This window comes from Acyrthosiphon pisum, chromosome A1, assembly GCF_005508785.2.
Source record: "Acyrthosiphon pisum isolate AL4f chromosome A1, pea_aphid_22Mar2018_4r6ur, whole genome shotgun sequence".
Taxonomy (NCBI): Eukaryota; Metazoa; Arthropoda; class Insecta; order Hemiptera; family Aphididae; genus Acyrthosiphon; species Acyrthosiphon pisum.
Window position 1 is genome coordinate 74,277,326 of NC_042494.1, and position 25,240 is coordinate 74,302,565.

Here is a 25,240-nt window from a genome sequence, read left to right on the forward strand (position 1 = left end):
ATGTGCGGGCCTTGCGTGGGCGTTTCCCTCAGTGATAACTATTAATATTATAATAATAGCTTCTGTTTTCTCGGTAACCAGTGAATTTTTTGAGCAATATCACAAAAGTATAATATTCACGCATTGTCAGGAAATGAAACGTGTGTACTGTAATTATTGTAATCATTACAATAGTAAATTGGTAATATTAAATCGATCTATAATAATAATATATGGCAAACCAATAATAGAGTCTATTGGGAGACTGATAAGTGCTCTATGATTGAATTGAAAGCGTATAATAAACATCATGCGATAATCCTAAAATGCATCGATTCAAAAAGCAAACACGATCATTAAATATTATTATACGACACATAAGTAATATTTATAGATAATATTAACTTTTTTTTATATACCACAACGTACGAAGCTATGGGAAAATGAAATATATTTTATTTCCAACTATCTATGTCACGATTTTTTGCAATCTATAAAATATGGATATGATTTATTCGAAATGCATAATAATAATAGTATTATAGCGAAAAACAAACAGTGGAAAATATTTCATTTTTTGTCATTTAAATATTTAAATCATATACAATAAGTGTAAAATGAACTCAAAGCAAAATTTAAAACTTGTTAAGTAAAAAAATACCTAGGTAATTGTTAATAATTTCTAACTTATTAAGTTTCAATTTTTCGTTGTTTTGAACTAGCAAGACTACCAATACGGGTCTCTGTAGTCTTGTCATAGTTTCTTTTAGACAATATAAATAACTTTCTTGTGAAGATAATATGCAATATGCATACAAAAAATAATAACTCATTACGGCAGGAACAAAATAAAAAGTAATCTATTTTTACTAATGAAATTACTGGAATAAAAAGTTAAAATTGAAATTTTATTATAAAAATTAAGACAACAAACACAGGCAACTGATAAAATATTACGTTTCAAATTCCAGCCGCAATGCTCATGTTGTTTTTTTACTATGTGATTGTCAGAAATATTAATTACTTCTAGTAAGCTACAAATTACAATTTATTTTATATTAACTCAACTCATATAATATATATACGTAAGTATACCATTTTAATTCTAATAAAGATACCGTTCTAAAGATTTGGCTTAACCAAAATTTGTGTAAAGTTTGAACCACATACTTTGACTAGTTTGACTGACGAAAAACTTTTCTGGCCAAGAACCAGACATTGAACTTTACCACACTTTACTTTAAGGTCATCGTGTAAACTTTTTCTTATTATTGAAATCAAACTTTAAAGCTTAATATTAAACATAATTATTTTAAGAGCATTTTTTTTTTATATAATTTTTAGGTTAGTTTGTATAAACTTTATAATAATATAGGTAGTCTAAATGAATAACATCGATTAGTTAAAATACAAAAAACGAAAAGCTTAACATTGGTAACTTATAAGTTCTAGCTAAATATATTTTAGTTAATTAAAATCCCTCAAACAGTTTTTGTGGTCAGAACATTAGTTTTTTGTACATTTTTATCACTTAGGCATCGTAATTTGATCATACAGAAAATAAATAATATTATAATTTTTCCGTTTAATATATATTAGTATCGTCCAATTGTGTAGATTCCGATAAAACGATGGACGAATAGAATACATACCAAGTAATTATTATGTTTGCACATTTTAATATGATAATTATTTTTAAATAAAGCTGAAAGTGTATTCTATGGGCACTATACTAGTATTATAATTTTATCTTTTGAAGTGTACGCCCTACGCGCGTTTATCTCCAACGTCACTTCAGTGAGCTCATGGTAATAATACGCTATGACCTGTGAGGGAATGCTCTCATAACGAACAGGAATCGTAAGAGTAAATACTGAGCTTCAATAAATAAAATTGTGAAATTTAGTTCATTACGAGATTCTGCGTTAGAGACGACGTTCGTCCCGCGTGCAGTGTATAACTAGTTAAATACACACTGCGAAAATCAGATGGAAAAACAAATAAAAAAAGGGTTTAAATCGATTTTGTCGTTTTATTTTTATCTCTTACGCGTCTAAGACAATATGGTAAACGCGATCTAAATACACGATTTGAACTGTTAATCGAGTCATCTGAATAATGACAACGATATGAATATTCTTCAATGCACTGCAACGGTGCAATCCACTGGCAAAATAGCGTATATAAAATAATATATAACGTGTAAGTTATTATAATATTATTGTTATTCATATCACCGTTATATTTAAGGACAGAGTTCAAATAAACTACAACAGTCAGTCGTGTAGTACCCCTCTGCACCCCCGACGCATTGCTTTTTGACGCATGTCGTTAACTCTGGAGACGGCCTTGCTACTCTTTCCTCCTCCTAAATCCGTAATCTCGCCGTCACTATATATATATACATAGACAGCTCTATTTGCACACACACACATATTTATCCTACTCGAGCAGCGGCGGCGCCGATTCCTTAGTACATCCCTTGAGTATTTTTCTATTTTAAAACCTCCGAAAAAAAAACTATTCGTCTTTAGCTGAATATTCTCTCAGCCCGGACCACAGCGGGACGGTTTTTCGAATAATGTTAATTCCGTTTGTGCGCCGCTGCGGTTGAAGAAAAGAAAGCTTAATGGAGCGTGCGTTTTCCCCGTCTCGATCCGCTCGTCCCTTATACCTCGACCGTGGTCCGTACGTTTTATATAGGTATTATCATGTGCACCGACAGCCATCTAAATGGTAAGTGGTCGCCGTACGAAAGCATCTTTTGGTCGGCTATAACGTTTTCGATCGGCTCCACGCATTCCCTAACCACGGCGACGGTTTCTCCCCGTCATCCACGCCGGAGTGCCCGCAGGCGTCTGAATGTCCGCAACCGTGATCGGACATTTATCAGCGACGTGTGGTGGGATCGTCTTAGATAATATAATACATACATATATATATATATATAAATAATGTATAACGTGTTTGTACGCAGTATATTGCGCGCGACTCCCAAAAAGCGCACGAAATTCGGCAGTGTATATATATATTATACTATTCGCTTCCGATCCGCGTGACGGCTATTCCGGTCCCCGCCGGATTAATAATGATACGCGAGGGACGCGCACACACGTCTCGCCACTCGCTTTCATCGTCGTCGGTTGTATTATAACGGCAACGGCGTCCGTCTTCGTCGAATTAATCGTGATTGTTCTGTCTATAATAGTCCGCGGTCTATAATATTTCGAATTCCCACGATGCGGATAATACGCGCTTCGGTGTCGTGAAAATATATTATAACGTATTTAATAAATGTATAAAGTCTCGACTTCAGAGCAATCGCAGACGACCAAGTTGTGAAAGCCACCGTATGATATTATAACGTTGTTTTGGTGCATTTTCCACGGCCTACGTCCTCTTCTTCCGACTCCATCGCGTCCGAGCCGGCCGAACATGCGTCTGTTTATGAATATTACTCGCGACTATTTGGCGGCGACTGACTACGGTTTTCGGACCGAGATAATGGTCACGGCGTTTATCTCTCTGAATACAGATGAGTGTTTGTAGTTGCCACGTGTATATATATATATATATGTGTACATAGTCGTTCGCCGCGTTTAAATCCCCTATAGGAGGCATACCCGGCGAGGTCTGTTTGTAATTCATAAGAGAATCGACGTGGCTGTCCGTTATCGGAATAAACGTCGTTACGTGAAATTAATTAAAACCGTTTTCATAATGACGTAACTGGTGCCTTGGTCTAGGTATGTTCCTAAACATATCATTGCCTACGCATAAACGTCGTGTACTGCCCCCCGGCTACAGTATCTAATCGATTTCGGAGTAATATAATAGAGTGATGTAAGGACAATACGATTGGTGTAGAAATAAACGTCGATAGTGTCTTACGGTCTCACAGACAAGTGAGTGTATCCATGTGTAATTTATTATTATTGTCGAACAAGTTTGAGAAACGCGTGCAGGTCGTACGCAATCATTTTTGTATTGTAGCTGTTACAATATAGACTTTTGACCAAAACAACTGTGAATAGCAACAACAATCATTCGGTAGGTATATACATTGAAACATGGTGAATATCAGTCTATTAAAATGTCATAAATAATATGCGAAATTCGCCGGTACTATATTATATTGTTATATTTCGATGGCGTCAAAAAAGTTACGAGAATTCTGAAACAAACAAACACTATTGTTAGTATTATAACAATGTTTTTACGATTATGACTTTATAAACAAATCTTGAGTTTTTTTCTACCGTAAAAAAGAATAAATTAAATGAGAAGAAATATGGTTGTCATATTTTATTTATTTATGTATTTTTGTATTATTAAATATTAAAGTGAAAAAAAACTTCAAAATTACTTTTTAAATTTTCGCAATACTTTTCTTGTCCTACGTTTCACAGGAATCTCAATACAGCTGCCACCTGTGATTGAATACCAATTTCTTTTGACTGATGTGTACAATCTGGTTGCCCGCGAAAAACATTTATGTCAAAACTGTGTCTATTTGTCACCCAAAAATATATGTCCGATCATTTGTATGTGTTCAGAAGCGTTTTCATAATTTTTAGATACCACGGCTGTAGTAGGAAAAAACAATTCAAATGGCATTTGATTGAAAGTCATACATCGCGTTTTGGTGATAAAATCGTTTATAAACGTATACATAAACTTGAGAAGAAAACTGTGAATAATATTATTTTTGTCTTACTATCGATCGATTGATGTCGAAGTAGGTTAGGTCAGTATACCTACTGAAAGCGAGCTTATAACCATAGACGTCAAGGTATTAACATTTTTTCGTATTCGTGTTGATTATATTTTTATATAAGCCTGAGTTGAACATTTCAAACTATGATACATTTTTAAATACAACAACTCAAAAGAAAAAAATAAGATAAATGTGAATATTACATATGTTAATAAAATGTACCTATTGTACCTACTGTAAAAATATGTGACGACAAAACGAACGTATAATTTATAAACAAACTGTTTATTCTTTCATATAGCACAAAACCTAAATTTATATACCCGAGTGGCGACAATTTTCTGAGAGAAGATTTTGTATCCTAGTTTCACGAGCCACGACAATTGTATTATTGCGTGCTCTGTGGACTGTGGAGTCTTTATAGAGTTCAATGACTAGTTTTTAAAAACGTGAAAGACTAGATAACAACTTCCGGCTCCGATCGATAAAATCGACGAAGAAAATCTGAGACTTCAAGTGCTTTTATACTTTCGTGTGGCGCATTAAATTCTACACAAAATTTAATATTATCCTCCCCGAATTCTGTGCAGTTATTTCGCTCATACAATTTATTACTCTTGAACTCGGTCTTTAAATGAAACATAAAATATTTGTATTTATTATGTATAATATATATATTTTATTTTTGAATACATAAAATAACGTTGTAAGAAATAAAATGAACCAAACTAGTGGAAAGTGGCCAAAGAAAATGATAATTTTCACAGCTTTTCCCGGGTGACGATAAAATGTTTCAGTATTCTCATTTTTACGGCGATTATACTATTTATATAATATTTACTACGGTAACATACATGTTGTTCTCAGGCTGATAAAATAATATTATCGATATTATTCCTTCCCGATAAAAGAATTACGCGATGTGTTGGTTCAAATGTAGTAAAATAATACAACAAATTAATGTCACGACTATCACTGCAGTTTCACTTTTGATTGTCATTACTTTAGTTTCGGTATTTTTTTACAATAACAGATGAAGGTGGCAATTGTTGAGCACACACACTATTTCAGTTTTGATTCATTGCCTTAATTTTAAATTGAAATGTTTTCACTGATGCTCTTCTCCCGAAAGCGTCGAAGACAAATATTGACGTTACCAGTTGATTTCCGTAGATTAACCTTGATTATGTTGGCACCAAATTGTTTCCGATCGTTTTGAATTTCGTCCCTAAAGGCTCTTAATAATGGTTTTTTCTCTTAATTTGTATTTCAAAGGTCCCTCAACATAATATATTCTCTTTTGGGATATTACAAAGTTAAAACGTTTGATTTCGATATGGTTCTTCTGCAGAGATAAACCAATGCGTATAGGTACATTTGAAACAATAGCATTTGCGAACTCATCGTACATTTTTAGTTAAACAATAAAACAATATATTTTTGGAAATATGTGCAGCGAATCGATAAGTAAAATAGCTGTGTGCACTCTATTCCGTTTTTCGATAAAAAAAAATATGCATGTTTTTTGTTAATTTATAATAATATAATTATTTAGAGATATTAATATGATAGTTCTATCCTCAGTATTATTCGGTAATGATTATAACTTTATATTATATACTTAATTTACAATAATTTAGGTAAAAAATAATTTATTATTAATTAAATAGAAATTAATTAATGGATATTTGAATATTTAGGAATTAGACGTGGCCGCATAACGTATTTCCCATGATAATAATAATATAATTTTAATATGTTATTTCTTTTGTTCCTTAACAATTGATATGATTTGCCTGGGTTGCCCTCTTTCGCGGAAACACGGAGTAGAGTGTAAGATGCTATGTACGCCTGTCGTATGATTTATGGACAAGTCGAAAAATTTATTTTGTCAATGTGACCAGAAAAAAAAGGAAAAGAACTAGGAGGTTACAAAGAACAAGCGCAGCTTATTCCATGTGAATGGATTCCAAAATGGCGCACGAAATTCGTCCGACGCAAATAAACAGACTTTTAGTTTTCAACCGACTAACGAACGGCCTACCGCTGTGATTCTTAATTTTTTTCTTTTTCAAGTTTTTTTTTTTTTTTATTATTCTTCACGAAATAATAATTAAAACAAACCTGCCCGTAATAAAATTATATGTTTTTATTGGAGTAATTTTTTTTTTATGCCCCAAGGGTAAAAACTGGAATTTCCTGTCCCCCGCGTACCTACCCGCCAAGTTCAATCCTTCGCCATCGCAAAACACGGCGAACTGATACTTTGACCCACCGGTCAACAAAAATTGGCAATTAACTCACACAGACTCTCTTATATTTTTCATTCCGAATTATTACGGTTATAATTTACGCGGCCCCACGCCTCCACGCTTCGGCCGCCGCCACAGTAATTTACCTTCGGCACACTAAATTCGATCAATAACCCGGTTCGGTGGTTGCCACGCCGGAGGAAAAAATAAATAAATTTCCACCGACTGACAACTTATAATCTTGGTGAAACATATTTTTGTGATGCCTATATGTGCTCACGCTTAAACTCACTCCAGTCTTTGATGCAATAAAAGTTTCACACTTTTTATTATTATTATTATTATTATTATTATTATTATTATTTGTATTCCCCCGCCAAACTATAATAATTTTCTTATGAAAACTACTAGTAACCGTTAGACTTAGAAAATACTCACCGACAGATGTCTAGCCTCGAGTTCAAGATTTTGCTTATGAACGCGTTGAAACACTCGAATCTGAAACGCACAAAACTGTATATATAAGTTTGAGTGTCAAACCGTTGAAAAAAAAATATTTTTCCATATTATTATTTTATTGCACAGAGATTATAGAAATGTAAAATGTATTGTTATTGTTATCATAAAAAATATTATCATCAACAATGTTTGTCGTTAGCTATCGGATTTTTTTATATAATATAATAATATAATATTATTATGATTTATGTAACCGAAAACTATGTATCCACATTGCACATTGATTCTTCTTGCCACACACGAGTTGATTAATTGGATAAACTTTGCATGCCAAAATATACTCATTCTTCGAGTGACGTTATTTACATGAAAACCAAAGTTATTTATGTATTGTTACACAGCTCTGTGTCAGTTACTCAAAACGTAAAACTTTAGACAATTATCTCAAAATTCAAAACTTGTAACTACGATTATATAATTTAAATTATATGTACTCCATAACTTCGTGTTTATCTACTTTTTAAAATAATAATTAGCAATTATCGTTGTAAAATATACGTTTAATTTAAAACTAAAAGGTTAGCGTGAACGAATGTATTTGTTATTAAGAAACATTATTTCAGACCCATAATTATATTTTAATCTATGGCATTTTATGTGCTGTTCTGTTTTCGAATTATAAACGCAAATCAAATCAGTTTAAAGCCGAGAAACCCGAGATTTCGACATACAACCACTTAAAGAGACGTGAGTGACTATTAAAAATCAATTAAATTTTTGACCTAATTATTTATGTTTTATATTAATTATCATTCAATGTCTCCAGCAATTTTTAGGGACTATAACAAATAACAATTACTGATTATGATCAATGTTTCATTCGTTAAAATCCAGTGGGGTTCTTACTTAGAAACCCTATATTATCATATTGTCACTATGAACCGCAAACAGTACACCGACGATTAATTTTTAACATCAAAACGCTGCGTAGTTGTAATATTAAAACTCAATTTTTAAATTTACAACTGCTTTGAATATACACTCTATGGGAATATACGTACAATGAAAACAGTTAAAAAGGAAACTTCAGAGTACTATAAAAACTTCCGTTTAAGGTAGTAGTTTTCCGTTTTATTGGCTTTATTATTGTTATATTATACGCGTTATATATTATAATAATAATACGAAATCTTATACCTACTTCGTTTTCGAACAAAACGTTCTGTTCGTGTTTTGATTGTATGTAGACGGACTGGAAGAAAAAGAATATTTTCCATATTATTATAATGTATTATATTTTATTATTATTATTATTATTATTATTATTATTATTATTATTATTATTATTATTATTATTATTATTATTATTATTATTATTATTATTATTATTATTATTATTATAATCGCGAAGAGTTGTTTGCATTATTATATAATCATTTGTATTTCGTCTACCTATTTAGTGATAGAAAATTTTTTGTGTCGACAACGAACAGTATATATTATATTGTTCTGCGGTTTTTCGTCGCAGTCCACCGCACTCATTAACACGGAGTTAATGTCATTATATTGTATTACAATAATGTTTTTTTGCCTCCATTATTATAATATGATGTTATTATGTTTTTATGCGCGTAAGCCTCAGCGCTTTTGTATTGCTAGAAGGCGTCGGCTCGGCCGGTGGCGCCGACAACAATTGAACAAAAATAAGCATCCGATTATATTATTTGTTCACTATATAACCGTTCCCAAGCGACGCAATAACGGACGTGCACATTCGGATAACTACTTTCGCTCGCGTGCTAATAGTATATTGTTTTGGACCACGGTATATTAACGTTTTTTTTTTTCAGCCGGATTTCAAAAATCCACGGAATCGAACCGAATAAAACGCGCGTTTTGAGTTTTCCAAGTCGCAGAATTGTTCGCGTCCGACGCCGCCGCACCGTCCGCCGTCCATAATATTATTGCGTTATTGTTTTCATCGAAATCATTTTCGTACGTGCTTGTTAAATAAACCATATACATAAGGCAGTGCACACGTAGGTACACTCACACACACATATGTTTAGCGTTAGATTCCTATAACATTTTTCATCACCGGCCGACCGACATCAACCGGTTAATGAATTCGTCCCCGGGGAACGCTGCGAAATTGAAATCTCTCGACAGCGGCTCGAACGCCTCCGGCAATGTCGTTCTGTAGGCGAGGCGCATTTTGGTCATCGATTCGGTGGGCTGGAAATCAAGCCCTCCGAGGATAACCACACTTATTTTCGAGATAATATTGCGAGTTCGTGACGACTTCGTGGAGTGATACCGCGGGGTACAGTGACTGACAAAAGTATAGTCAAAAGTATAGTAAAGTAAATGACCAGTGCGTCTAATATACATATAACAACGCAATAATATTCTGGCACGTCCGCCGATTTTTGGTTAAAATGCGCAGCCCTTGCAGCGTACCCGAGGAGCGGAGGGGTATCGTTATTTATAACCACCGCAACACCGAACTGGCGCTCGGTTTTCATAATATCATAATTTACATTAATGTGCCGGCGAACAAACTGGATCGCAAAACCGACTTAATTACACCTCGGTGACTATACTTTTCTTCCCCGCATACATACAACACTAAAATGTATACCTACCTACGTGTAACGCTGAAGAATAATGTACGCTTTTCTTTTCTTTTCTTTATTTTTTCGCAGTACAGAATATACTGTTAGTCAGTGGATGAACAAAAACCATATATCTATTGCGACCTTTAAATAATTTCAGATCACTCAAAAACAACACAAATCATTTTTCTGCGCAGAAAGAATAATAATAATTAATTGCCCGTCGATATAATATTACCGTATCGTTCAATCCATTCCATTGTATTATTATAAACATTGTTATTAACCTTGTATATAAACCTAATAATTTGTTTGGAATTTCATCAAATACTTCGAAGATATAACTGTTTGTACGAAATTAAATTTGTTCGGCGGAGATTAAAAATTGTTTTCGAGGAGGATAACTGAATTTTTTTACTTTTGATGGTAACGATGCAAACGAAAAAAAACATATCGTTATACTATAAAGGAAAATAATAATATAACCATAATAAAATAGTATGATTTTGTCAACCACGAGGTATAGAAATATTAATAAACCTAAATAGAATTAATAACATTTTGATGGTCTAATTATAATATGGAGACGTGACTAATGCATATTTTTTCCCTACTTTATACCGATAAAAGATGTAAGTCCTAACGTGTTATTAATGTTGATATTATAATATTATAACGTTATCCTAAAAACCATACCTAATTGAAAAACATACAATGGGTTATGAATGGTTATTTTAGCAGTATTATTGTTCAATAGATGATAGTTATCGACCAGAAAAATATATTTTACTATTTAGATATTTTAGTTTAAAAAAAAAAAAACATGTACACAAAGGCATATAGCATCAACTGTAATTCCATCGTGTGGTATTTATTTAAAATTAAAATTATCAGTATTTTAAGTTATATTATATTAAAATTTTAACAATGTTTTATCTGTTGTCAACCAACTGAATCGTTTGTTAATTACAAACCCTCCAAAACTGTTTATTTCAAGCTATGTATGAATGAACCTGCAAGATATATAATATGAGAAATAATCAGATTCACAACGATAGCAGAATGATTTTTTCTGTTTGATAGGATTAAAACCTAATGAACATTATCAACTGCAGTCATTTAATTCAAAAACAGGAGACGATAATTCTACTTGAAGTTATTTTCCTCACTTCAAACAGTTCAATTGAATTATCCATTAGTTGAAGTGACAACAAATTACTAATCCATGTAGGTACACTATGCATTATATCATGTAAATTATCATAATGTAAACTTTATACGGGACTTATTAATTCTTGTATCACAAACAGAATACAAGTATATTCATGTCTCACAATAATATGTTTGAGCAGTTAAAAAAAATATAATTGCATTTCGTGAGTACACTTCGGTTTTTTTTTATACACAATCTGTACCAGCAGGCACATTAAGAATATGAGCTATATAAAAAGAAAACACGAATAATTTGAATTAAGAAGCCACCCTATATTTTATTTTTTTTGATTAAGGATTGTTATCTAGTAGGTCTCCGTACCATTTGCGCTGAAAGCTTCAAAGAGAGTTTCCAGGGATAGCTAATGTTTTTAATAAATGGATTTGGTTGAATGTTAAGGTGTAGGTGGCACTATTTTCATGTGTAGGTCTTCAGGGAGGGTGTGATTAGATACGTATAGTGAAAATTGGAAATTTTCCTTAGTGTACTATTTTGGAAATTCTGTATTTTGTATACATTGGAGATTTTTGCATTGCCCTATAACTGTAGGATGTAGGTCCAAATTGGCTGTAGGAGAGATTTACAGAGAATTAATTTAGTGTTTTATTTTGAATGTTTGTTGTTGATGATTAAAGTTTTTAGCATTCGTAAACAGGAGTTTAATTATTGTAGTATTTTGGTTTATATTTCAAAAAATATTTTGTTAACAATACTAAGTCAGGACCCTTAAAATAGAACTGATCTTTCTAAAATATTCTTATAATATTCCTAATTTTCCTAATTTTCCCCTGAGTAATCCTCAGTACCAGGTAAATATAACAAGACTTTTATGGAACCTACTATTTTGTTTGAAATGTTTAGTAGGAATTAAAAAGTGATTCCCAGAAGTTATATATTTGAGTCTCAAAAAGCAGAAGCAAGTAGATACAAAGTAGGTAGTTAATTCTCAGGAGGTGTCGGATTGAGTATAAACAGGCAATATCGAGTTTATGTACTCGGTACAACTCTAATCTATCACCAGTGATTGGGTATTTGATAGGTAGTTCCTATTGTAGGTGTTTCACTATTGATACTAGAAAGTTAGTAGCCCGTGGTTACTACAATTATATGACAGTTATACAATTTTAATAATAATACAATTTCGTAAAATTTTCATTATCGTGGTTGCTCATTAAAAAAAACATACTGATTATGATTCATATATTTTCCTTGTAAAGTAAAAATTATCGAGTAGCATGATATGGTTTTTTTTTTTTTTTTCAATACACATAAATATAAACTAGGCAAGTAATTTATAAACATTATTACTATAATGATATTCATAGTCAGTTCCGTATTTACCCTGAGGGCACGTGGGGCACGAGCCCAGGACCTCTGGTGCCAAAGGGCCAAGATATTTTCATTGGCATTTTTTTTTTTTTTTGCTATTAAAAAGGTTCCTAAAATATGTGTGCATAACCAAAGAAAACTCTGCTCATAGTTGTTTTAAATGTATTATTAGTTGTTACTTATTATAATATAATTAATTTTTATAATCTACCTATAACATTTTGTAACATAATATATACCTACCTATACCAACATTTAACATGTTATTTAACACACACAAACGTTGTATTAATGAGAATAAGAATCAATGTTCATGTAGGTATAGGTAATATTTTCATAACGCATGACTATGTAGTAGTTTATCCAAATGATGATAAAATTATATAAAATAATTGAATTCAATTATAATATTATTATATGTATTTAGCCAATTTAGGTACACGATTTTTGACTTCATCAATACAAGTTTCAATGCCAAGTTTAATTATTACCATTTAGTTCAGAATTAAACGAAAAAAGTTTATTTAAAACTGTCATGTGGCACCAAATAAAAACTTGGTTGTGCTTTTTCATTGACTACGTACTTCACGTACGAGTGAATAAAAATAATGTGAAGTAAGACACGCAGTAAAGTAAATTAAATTCCATCCTTTTTGATGTTTTGAGAATATTATAACACTAACAAATTATTACGATAATAATTAAAATCGTCAAAAATTGCATGAATGCGTGGTTTACAGCCGTACTATCGCTGGTTTCGTTGATATTGTTGCTTCTATGATCAGCCTAAATTTGATAGTGCCTTCCTTTCGTGTCCACAATCGTCTCATCCCTGCCACTTCACTCCCATACCACCCTCTAAAATACCAATAAACCTTTACCAGATACAGGCAACTACGCCGTTTTTAAATACCTACACCGTATTTAAAGTTAACGTTGGGAGCATGAAAATATGCCACTATGCCAGTGTATAGCCTTTCTGTCCCAGATAAAACGTTGCAATAAAATACAAACAGGTATTTGCATTTAATAATAATAGAAAAATTCCACTCTGTACATTCCATATTCACTGTGTTTCATACGGGAATTATCTTATGGAAGTATTAAATTACAAAACGAAACAAAATGGGATTAATAACAATATAATAAAATAAAGACATCGAATGCTCGACGGTAAAAAAATCCGAGTAAACAAGTGATTAAAAAATGAACTTCATTCAAACCTGCAGGTGTTTATTTGTAATATACAACATAAAAAATTAATATAAGACGTAGTTATATGTCTATACGTATTATAGTGATGTTCATAAATTAATAATAAATATAAATATAAGAAACGTTGCGGAAATTTAAATGTGCTTTGAGACGAAATGGAGATTGATTCAACATAGTTTATACAACAAAGGGTACAGCGGTTTTTAATAAAAAACGTTTTATTTTTCATTATTATCAAATCATTTTCTGAACTGCCGTAATTGTTTTTTTTTTAGACTATCTAATGTGAAATCGGAGTTGGAAATGTCTGTACCTACGTAATCGATCAACCTACGTATGTATCTGGCACCTATAACGAAATACACAAGTGAATTTTTTCCGTTTAGATGGTATTATGTATCATAGCTTTCGAGTTGTTCGGTAAAAAAATAAACGACATACTTAAATGGTATCGATATAATCCATGCATGATATTGTTTGTATGTTTTTTATAATATATAGTGGATATATATTATGATAATTATTTAGCGTTAGTATATTTCTGAAGTTATTGGTTCTCAGCAAAAAGTGACGATACACAAAGTTTTTACTTAACATTAAAGCGCAATGCAAGAGTATACATCGAACTGTGTTTGCTATTTTAGATTAAAACAATCGTATTGCACATTTTAATTAAATTGGTATATAGTCGCCGATCGTCGGGTGCTGCTGGTGCGGTGGTGGTGGTGTGTGCACGCAGAAAAACAGTTGCAGTGGCAGCCATTTTATCGAATTCCAATAACAAAGTGTCGAGGAATACAAATAAAACGGAACAAAAGTATTGGTCCCCCATAAACAGTAGCCGAGAAAACTTAGGAAAGTTCAATTGTCTTGTCTAAGAAATTGAGCATTGTGGAGGTATTTGAAAGTATTTCCCTATATACCATCGATTTTATCACCTCCCGTAGCTCTCCATCTATATATATATATATAAATAAGCTTTAAAGGAAAGCAATTCACAATGCTCCAAAAAGCAATTTAAAAAAATATAATGTTTAACGGATTGTTCCGAGTTGGAGGGAAATAAAAACGAGAAAAATGAAAATAATCTCCATACGCACACTCAATTTACCATATAAATATATATATATATAGTAACGGCATAACATTTTTATTAAACGCCAATTCCGTTTTATAGGACACTGTAAACCATAACGAATTATTAGTTCCGCGAATTGTGGTCGGGTGTTTTATACTATTTTTCAATTGGATATAAATTCCGAGAGAAGTGTAGTTTTATTTGATTATAAGAACGATGATGCCTAGCAAATATACGATATAATAATAGTTAGTGGTGCAAAACTGTAGGTGAGTTTCGATGATATATAAGGCAAAAAAAAAATACTCCTAAAAATTATTTATGATTATGTCTGTACGACGTGTTTGAGTCGAATTACGAAACCACACATTTCTGTCGTATACCTACCACGTAGCTAATGTTTTATTCGAACCAAAATATGTTTTAATATGCAAATTAATATTCTTTATTTTTACCCAAAAAATAAAATTTTTCCCGTTCGTTTCAATAGTACTGATTTGATTTGAATTCATTAAACAATGTACAATAATAATATATCATTATTCATTATATTATATAACATAACCGTTGGCTAATACGGCAATACCCATTACCCTTATATTATAATATTATACTTAATTAATGTAAATTAATTTACGTTGTAGTCGTTTTATAACTTACAGCTCGATTAAGTAGTCAAAAATGTTTCGAATAGTGTTGTTTAGGTTATATATTAGAAGTACTTTACAGATATAATATATTTTTTATAAAACACCAATTGCCATTATTCTCACCAATTATTATTACTGACTAACAAAGTGTTAATAAAACTACTTTATGATGTGCCGTTGTCCTCCTTATAATAATAATAAAAAAGTGACATTAAACTTCAACACTGATGAACAAAAAGTGTAGAATATATTATAAAATTTAATCTAAAAGAATAACAAGCACAAACGTTTTGCGAATACAGAGAGAAAATCTCATACAATAAACACTAAATAAATCTTCACAAATTTATAAATGTCGCACACTCGTGCAAAAAATATTAAATTAAGAATGATAACTATTAGGTTAATATTTTTTAAGACTGGTAATTGATAGGTATACAATTATAAGTAATATCATTTATTATAAAACTTGTCGTTAATAAGCGATTTCGTAATTTTTACAATAATCATTCAAATTGATTTTATTCAGCTTTATGATGCCGACAGATATTTATTATTTAGTTGTATAAACTTTAAATTAATGTAACATTCATATTTCAGATTTTATGGGTTAAACTCATCTCACCTGAACTAAGAGAAAATTTGTTTTTGCAACTAACATAATTTACAGAAGTTACATTAAAATGTCATCTTTAAAGGTTAAAGTATGTACCTAACAGTGTAATATTATATACTGCAGCATTGTCTTAACCTTAAGATCACGAATACAATTTAAAAAAAAAATACATTAATAATAATTTACTTAATGTATATTGTATACTGTATAAAACTATCATCAAACATTTTTTTAAATGTATAACGATCATTCTTAAAATTCACATTTTTTTAATAATATATTATCCATTCCACAGATTGTATATAGTACAAGTGCCTACCTATTAAATTCACAATTAAAATGTGCGTGTACGAATTATTGAATTTTTGAGGAATATATTATTTTGTTTGTATCGATTCTAACGATATACGATACGGTTTTCTTTGGATTTGCTTAATACGAAACGCAATAACACATTATACATTTTCAATAAGTAATCACATATTGCGCATAATAATAATATATTTACATATTAAACGTGGGTGTTATTAAGACTATCAAAGAGATTTCGATTTTACGGAGCAGAGAATATACATTATACAGGCTATATTGTTATATACCTTCGCGTATTCTGTCAATTAAACAATCAAAAATTCCACATTTTCGACGGTAAAACAAATATTATTCTTGTTCTTTGGCACAAATACGGATTTCATGTGCACGTCGCACACGAAGGTTTCCTCACTTACAGATCAAAGACATCATATATTTTTTTTTTATTTCCTGTTGCTAACGTGTAATATGCACGCGTTATTATACATATATTGTTTTAATACTTATACTGTACTTATAGCTGTAGTAATTGAAACGAGGATATGGTGTCGTGAGTACCGAAAACCACAGGCCGCTTCCGGAAAAAAACAAAAAGACAATATTATATTCTGCGAAATGTGGCTGGTGGCTGATAACACCGGCCCGATTTTGGGGTTACAACAGCGATATTCGCTCCGCAGACGAGTGCATATTGTATTTGTTTATTGTTATTATTATGAGAAGGAGGAGATGGAAGTTATGTGCGGGGAGAATCGACGGCGGAAAAGACGGTGACGTCGAAAACATATATTTTACGATAATATTAACCGGAGCGAGCCGGCGGCGGCAAACGAGCATATATTATATACGCGTCTGCCGGGTAGGTAATGCACCTTAACACTCGCAAGAAAAAAAAAAGATCTCCTATTTTATGTTTTTCATTTTAGAAAGGTTTTCAACAACAATATCTCGAGATGTACGCGCGTAAATATAGAACGCATTTTTAAAGCACCAGAAGTAGGATACCATGCCTACATATTATGTATATAATATATAATATTATAGTGTACATAATATATTATAAGCGTACCTATAAGAGTTTTGAATAGCTAATATAAGTGTGACCCCATATAACTTCAAACTTACGTAATATAGTATTTACACATTGCGGTATTATGGCGAAAATCATATTTTATAATAAATACATGTACCACGGTATACACCATTATTATACCAACTACGTGCGCATAAGTTAATAAAAAAACACACATGCGCGCGCGTACATGGACGGGCTCTGATTTTTATATACGTTATATTTTATATAACATCGAAATCGAATAAAATTGACTCTTTAACAAGTTCGTTACTGTCCCATTAAAATATTATATACAATGCGACATTGAGTTTGAAACTGTCGACCGTCGTAAATCATTATCATATACTTAACAGTGTGCGTGATATCGGTATATTATTATTTTTATTTATATGCATATCTTAAAGCAAATGTGTGATAAATATTGACTGGCGCCGTCCAAAATAGTGTATATAATAAACACGGATTTAATGCGATAATTGTAGATGTCCGATATACGTCTTAGGGCGCCCGGTGCCGATACCATTTTTTCCTCAAAAATACACTCTGCGGGAATAACGCGATACCACCTTGTAGAATCAACCAAATTTCATCATTTTTTTTTTAATTGCTAGAGGGAAATATTCTACACCCTGCATCGATCTCTGTTTTTCGATATTTTATTCTCAAACTGTATAATATTTCTAAAAAAATATAAGATGAGAAGCATTTTTTAAAAAACTTTTAATACAAATATTTGTAATATAATACAAAATCAGAGATCGATAAGGGCTGTAGGAAGTCTTCTTCTTTCAGATAAAAAAAATAGTCATCAAAATCCAGCAATTCTGCAAATCCTGAGAGTTATTTGTGTAAAGTCGTTTTTTTCGATATAATACACCCTATCAACCCCCCTCCACCACACTAAATAGGTATCGGGTAGTAGATTAGTGGAAAAGTATTATAATTGAGGTGGCAAATAAAACATAAAAATTAATTTTCAAATTTTATAGAATTGCCGAAAATTTGAAAAATTGGCACCGGGATCCTTAATAATAAAACAATTTAATAATAAATAAATATGTTTAGTCATTCGTAACAGTTTTTTTTTTTTGGAAAATCGACTTAATATCTAAAATCATGAAAAAAATATTGGTGATAGTCGGACACAACTTGGCGGAAATCCATTGAAATTTTAGGGGAGACTAAAATTGTTGACATCAATGTGAGTGGGGAGGCTTCGATATCACTCAACTAAACAACTGTATATTTTCGCAGAGATGATGGAATATTTGGAGGGCTAAGCCCCCCCCTACAAACACCACCTATTTCCGCCTATGGGACACAATATATCGTTACCGACGTATGTATAAAGTATAATATCATATTAATATTTTAAATGCATAGTTATATACTTATATAGTAACATTTTATACTTTTCTGAACAATATGATTTCGTGAGAATTTAAAACACCAAGTTATAAACTACACAGTATAACTTCAGCCAGTGCAACGCACGCGTCTCTATAAGTAGTATTGACTTATTTGGTTATTTACTCAGCCAAACCGATAGTACCGATTGAGTAAGTACCTATGATATTACTATAATATATGATAAGTACCTACTCAGCTGATATATGTATAATATAATAAACAATAAACGGCTGATGTGTGAATAATATTAATATATATCTAATGTAAGCAATATGACAATTAATATATTCGTTACGATAACTACAGATTCACAGGGCATAATCAGTCCGAGGATTGCGCTAATTTTGTACACTTATCTCATTTCGTTACTAATAATGATAGTTAGGACGATGTAGAGATTGAATAATCCAATTCGTTAATATCGTTTTAATATTTCGAGGTGAATCGATGTGACACAAAATACAAATATATTGTGAATATGCTGAGCACGTTTAGATCTCTCCTTTGGAAAATGTGAAGTGGCAAACGAATCACGCAACCCAAAGGTTCGGAGATCGCAGCGAAAAAAAAGGTCGTTTTAATTAAAAAATGGTCCTACACTCCCATTAACTTGCGATAACGTCGGCCAAATCACCGGACGAAAAATGAAGGCACTTCTCTCGTGTGTTCAGAATTTCCACCTAATATTTTTAAACGAAATGAAATAACAAAAAAAAAAAATTTTAAAACGTCACAGGGTTGACAGAAGCATTATACTAACGAATTATTATAATAATAATAATAACGAAGATAAGGTGTTTTGCGGGCGCTGGCGACGGTATAGACGACGTTCGTTTAAGCTATTATTGTTATAATAGTTAACCGTTCGAGAAACGTTGCGCGCGCGTCTGGGTGGGGAAAACAATGAGATACCAGATACGGTGAAAAATTTTCAAAATTATTACGATAACTGCACCTCCCCACGGATCGCTGTCCCGGTGAGGAGTGAGCACCCCCGTTCGTCACGATACTCCGCGGTTACCGAAAATGATTTCAATCGCATCGGAGTGACGCCGCCAGCGGCTGAGGACCAGTGGACGGGTGGTGGTCGCGTTTTATCGACGGCCGTCCCGCGGGCGACGCGATGACGGACGCGCACTAGCAAACGGCCGCAACCGCCCCGTAACCGCAAAACAGGAAATTATTGTTCAAACAAACACGTTTCTCTCATTTCCGGAAGGGCAATTCGCCTGGTCTCGCGCTAATAAAATCATTGCCGCGGCGGACGCGTCAAAAACGCCACCGGGCAAAATATCGTTAATATCCGACGTTGGCGTCTCGATAATAATAATAATAATAATATACAGGGTAATTCACCAGGGTGTGCTCACCTCCTTTTTTCTTCTCCAGTAACGCGTTTAAGAAAACTCTGACTACTGTAATTTTTAAATACACTTAAATAGGTTTACCATATTTTAAAATTAGTGAGATTATCTTGTTCTACTCTTACTTAGGTACTATCCTGCGCTGATACAAACTTTTATTCCCCTTTATACCGTAAGATATTGTATGGCTATAATGATATATTAGATAATATTATTTATAATTCATGAAAAATGGTCCAAGTAAGTACGATATTATTAGATCCGATAATATTACTGCAGCTATTTTATACTATTTTTTTAAATTAATTTTTAAGTACTACCTACAATATTATATTATTATCCTATAGTATAACAATATTAGTATAACTTGTCGTCACAGAACACGCTCCTTAAGTATGGAACATCAAATATCAAGAATTTGAAAATTATGGTTTTTAAGTATAGGTAACTTCCAAAAATCAGATTTTGACAATGACACGTGATATTCACTGCATTATTGATGAAGGAAAATGGGGAGAGCATGCTTGGTGCGAATCAACTTGTATCATATTATTATTGAGACGTCGTCGGATATTAACGGTACAAACCTAACTTGCGAATTTATATATATATATATATTATGTGTATGAGAGTGTGAGTGAGAGTGCGCGTGTTTCGTGTATCGTCATTCGATAATCCTTTAAAATACAAAGTCTCGCAAGGTCGGAGTCTACGTGACCGTCGGTGTGGCACTGAGGATTTTTCCTCGAGGAATATTATCACTGCTACCCATCGGACCGTCGGCGATGTTCATCCCAGGCTGCGTTAGAACTTGCGCACATTTATATGATATTACGTATGCGTACCTGTGCATAATAATTATATTACATACCTACAAAACACGATGTTTATCAATTTTATTACGCGTGTATGGCAAACTATATTATATTAAGGTATATGGTTATAGTTTTAAGTGGCCGCCGCTGGCGATGAAAACGAAACTTTTTTTTACCGAACATTACACGCGAGATAATATTTTTTTCTCATTTATTGTAAACTTAAAACGATAATGATAAAAACCGTGAGGTAGAAAAAAAAACACATATTTTCTCCCAAAGACGAAGGCAGTTGTAGTTGTAATGACTTCGGAAAATGTAAGAAAAAAAAAACGTTTTCAAAAAACACTCAAATCCGTCGAGAAAATGACTGCACGGCGATAAGATAATCGCCTTGCGCTGTATACAGCATCTTCTATTTGTACGAAATCGTTTTCCGGTCACGACGCCAACCCTTCCGAACGAACGCGTTTGCCGAATATTTTTATTCTTGCTTTTCAATGGGATCACTGCAGTGCGTATAGTGAATGTTTTTTATTTATTTGTTGAATATGAATATCCATTATTCGTATACATATATATTATATAATATGTCCGTGTGCGTGCGTGTGTGTGTGCGCACGACCACACGACGAGCGAATGATAAATAACGAGCGAAAAACGTCTTTACGATTTGATATCGCCAAATCGAATGTGACCGCGTCGTCGCGAAATACAATTTGCGCGACGTTATCCGAGACCGCCTGCGCGCCGGGCCCAGCGGAGGAGAAGGAGCACGACTATCATGGTGCCATAACTTACGCTCAACAAAACGGTTATGACAATGAAATCTCCATTACTCTGTCACCATTTGGATATCGCATTGTAGTATAACATATAATATAACAATATATTATTAGGTGTATGATACATGCATAATAATATTGAAACGATAATATGTATTATTATGCTGCACCTCTCAAGTGTTATAATTATTATAATATTATACGTCCGAAATCACGGACGTCCTCGCGCTGTCTTATTAAATGTATTATTCGATATTTATAGTTATTGTATATGTTTTATCACACGTTTTGCATGGACGGGAGACTTAGGTACGATATACATCACGGTTTATATATTATACTCATGATGGTACTTTATTATATTATACCGGCGGCGTTTCTCAAGCTTTGAAACTCGTAAAACAATATTGCTACTTAATTATTAGGTAAGTATACTCTGTTATTACTTAAATACAATAGTATTTTGTATCGTTTCACAAGCTTTGATTCGTTCATAATATACGTCATATTGTGCTGGACCGCGCAGTATAACAAGTAAACTATAATACATTATTATTGTGACGATTTTTTTATTCCTATATAATATAAAAATAATATATTAAAAAAACTCGTCCGTCGTAAATCAAATGTTTTTTTTTTTAGTAGAAATCAAATTATGCGTGGGAATTTAATTATGGTTGATTGAAAACTGTAAATACCTTTTATATCAAGTTAAATCGCAAAATGATTTTACATAATTTAAAATGTATTACGACTGGCGAGTAATGGTTATGTTAAATAAATATTATTTTATAATTTATCGAATCAAAATTTGTAGGTAAATGTATTACTTTTCTACCAGCTTTAAGCTTATAATATAAAGAGTGCTCTAGGGCAACGGTGAAATATGAAATAACTCGAAAATAAGTAAAAATATGTTTTGAAAAAAATGTTAACAAAAACGGCATTATATGCCTTTAAGAGTTCAAAGGTTAAAAATATCATGTCTTTAAATTATTGATGTCTGTAAGATGGTGCCCATACATACGAGTATAATATATTGCCGAAATCGAAGTGCACGGATCTTTCCATCATCTATCTGGGAATCAAAGTAACTCCTCTTTGAATATACATTTTTGACTTGTCAATTGTTGTTGTAGGACTAAGTGGCGTGCACTATATTTTTGAGATAACCACACACGAACAAATTGCACAAAGTCAGGTGATTTTACGGAGACCAAAAAATGTTACCAAACCATGATACGAACAAATGTTACGGAAATTAATTTCAAGACATGATATTTTTAACGTTTGAACTTTCAATAATGACATATCAATGTATCATATATTTTAGTTTCTGTTTTCAATAAATAAAACGTTGTGAAAACATTTGTTTACTTATATTTTGAGAGTTATTTCATATTCTCTCGTTTTCACGGAAACCTACACCTGACAACCACATATTTAATAGTTCTTATTTCTCAAAGATGTTTAAATATATTTCTAATTTTTTTTTCCATCAAACGATTATTCTCTTCAGTGAACTTTCTTCGAAGTAACGTACATAATACGAATTTTCCCTTCTTATATTCATGAATTACTTTTTTACATTCAATTATATCTCATATTACGGTACACACATAAGTACCTATTTGATACCCACATCATTTACTTATTAGCTAATTTATTAATAACTTAATAAATTATATTTATTGAGTAGAATAAAGGTTTTTTGTTTGATATAAATTGAATAAGAAGATTAACCTACTACCGTATATGAATATAGGCGATAAACTGTCTTTGAGATGTTCTGCGATTCCGCGCATCATTGTTCGAATCTAAGTTTTTTGATTTTCAATAAAATCACATGGGTAATTAAAAGTATTTAATCTAAATATATAAGTATACAGCTAATATCAATAACTATGTAATAAATGTTTTATGTGCAAAACAATATAATTAAACAAAAACCACTGAAGTCACTCAGCTGTAAAGCATAATGTTATTTCGAATCATCGAGTAGGCCACTGTAATGGACGTGTTAAATTAAATATGTTGAATATTAATGATTAATCATTGCATATTAATTATTATAAAAAACTAATGGGGTACGTTGTGTTACATTTTTAAACTTTTTTTACCTACAATTCAAAAAAGTCAACGTGTTAAAAGGTCTGTATAATTAAAACTAAAATAGCCGAAGCATAGTTATGTGTATGGCTTTCTATCACGTATAACAATTATTTGATATATATTTATACTTATGTATATAAATAATTTAAAATACAAAAATGGTTTTAATAAGCAGATATATAAAAAATGGGTACTTTTAATAACTTCAATATTTCCCTATTCATTGTTTTATTCTTATATGCAATACACCTAATTTTAAAAATATAATTTTCTTACTCACCGATTTTGATAGTGTTAGTTATACAATATATTTGGCTTTTATATAAAATTGTGTATAGGAGTACATAACAATAAAATTGAAAAACTTTATTGTGATTTCTATTAACTTGAAAACCATATAATGATCATAATCGTATTGTTAAAAACTTCGAACAATTGTAGAGTACTCAACTTTTATTTTCTTATTTCATTATGAACAATGTATCAATAAAATATATTGTTATGTAGAGATAACTTATGAAATTTGATAATAAACCGTTTTCAGTTGTTTCGAAAGTCATTAAAAATGTTTGAAATAAGAGTTAAATTAAATTCAGCGTTTGTTAATAATATAGTTTGTATCATAAAATGGGTACATAAAATAAGGCCTACCACTCTTGTAATGTTTAATAGTATTTCTCAATTAAAGACCAATATGGTTAAAAATTCGAATAATTTAATAGTGATTAGTAATACAAAATTATAATAAAATAATTAATAATAAGGAGAAAAAAAACATCAATTGATTTTTTTATTGAATGAAAGCAATTTATATTTTCAAAAATACGACATAATATTGTAAAATTGTATGGTTCCACACTTTTGTGACTAATGATAATTCAATAGGTAATAAAGAACACACAACTTGTTAAAATCGTATGTAATAATATAGGTACTTTTGTATTTTGTGATAATATTGTTCAATGGATCCATCATTAACTGCAGAATCCAACTTTATAGGACCATGATATTTGTGACAGAATTTATGTGTCACTGGGAATAACTTGCACATTTTTTAATTATAGCTATAATTTCGTTACAAAAATTATAAGCCTTTAAAATTGGCATGTTCATAGCAGTTCGTGGTCGTCATATTGTCGTATTAAAAAAATTATAAAGACCAAAAAAAAAAAATTATACATACAATTTCAATGAGTACCTAATGTTTATTATAACTTATAGGATTAGCATTATAGTTATTAAAG

General features: G+C 31.6%; 1 protein-coding gene across 9 annotated transcripts in view; it reads right to left on the reverse strand.

Moving 5' to 3' along the window:
• LOC100169361 (leucine-rich repeat-containing protein 4B-like) overlaps positions 1-25,240 on the reverse strand; it is a 346,827-nt gene that overhangs the window by 212,478 nt on the left and 109,109 nt on the right. For 5 of the 9 annotated variants that reach the window (XM_029487502.1, XM_029487497.1, XM_029487496.1 and 2 more), the window contains one exon: positions 7,387-7,446. The exons of the other annotated variants lie outside the window; for them this stretch is intronic. The gene's annotated coding sequence lies outside the window, so the exon portion shown is untranslated. The remainder of the gene's footprint in view (positions 1-7,386; positions 7,447-25,240) is intronic. 9 annotated transcript variants of the gene reach the window in all.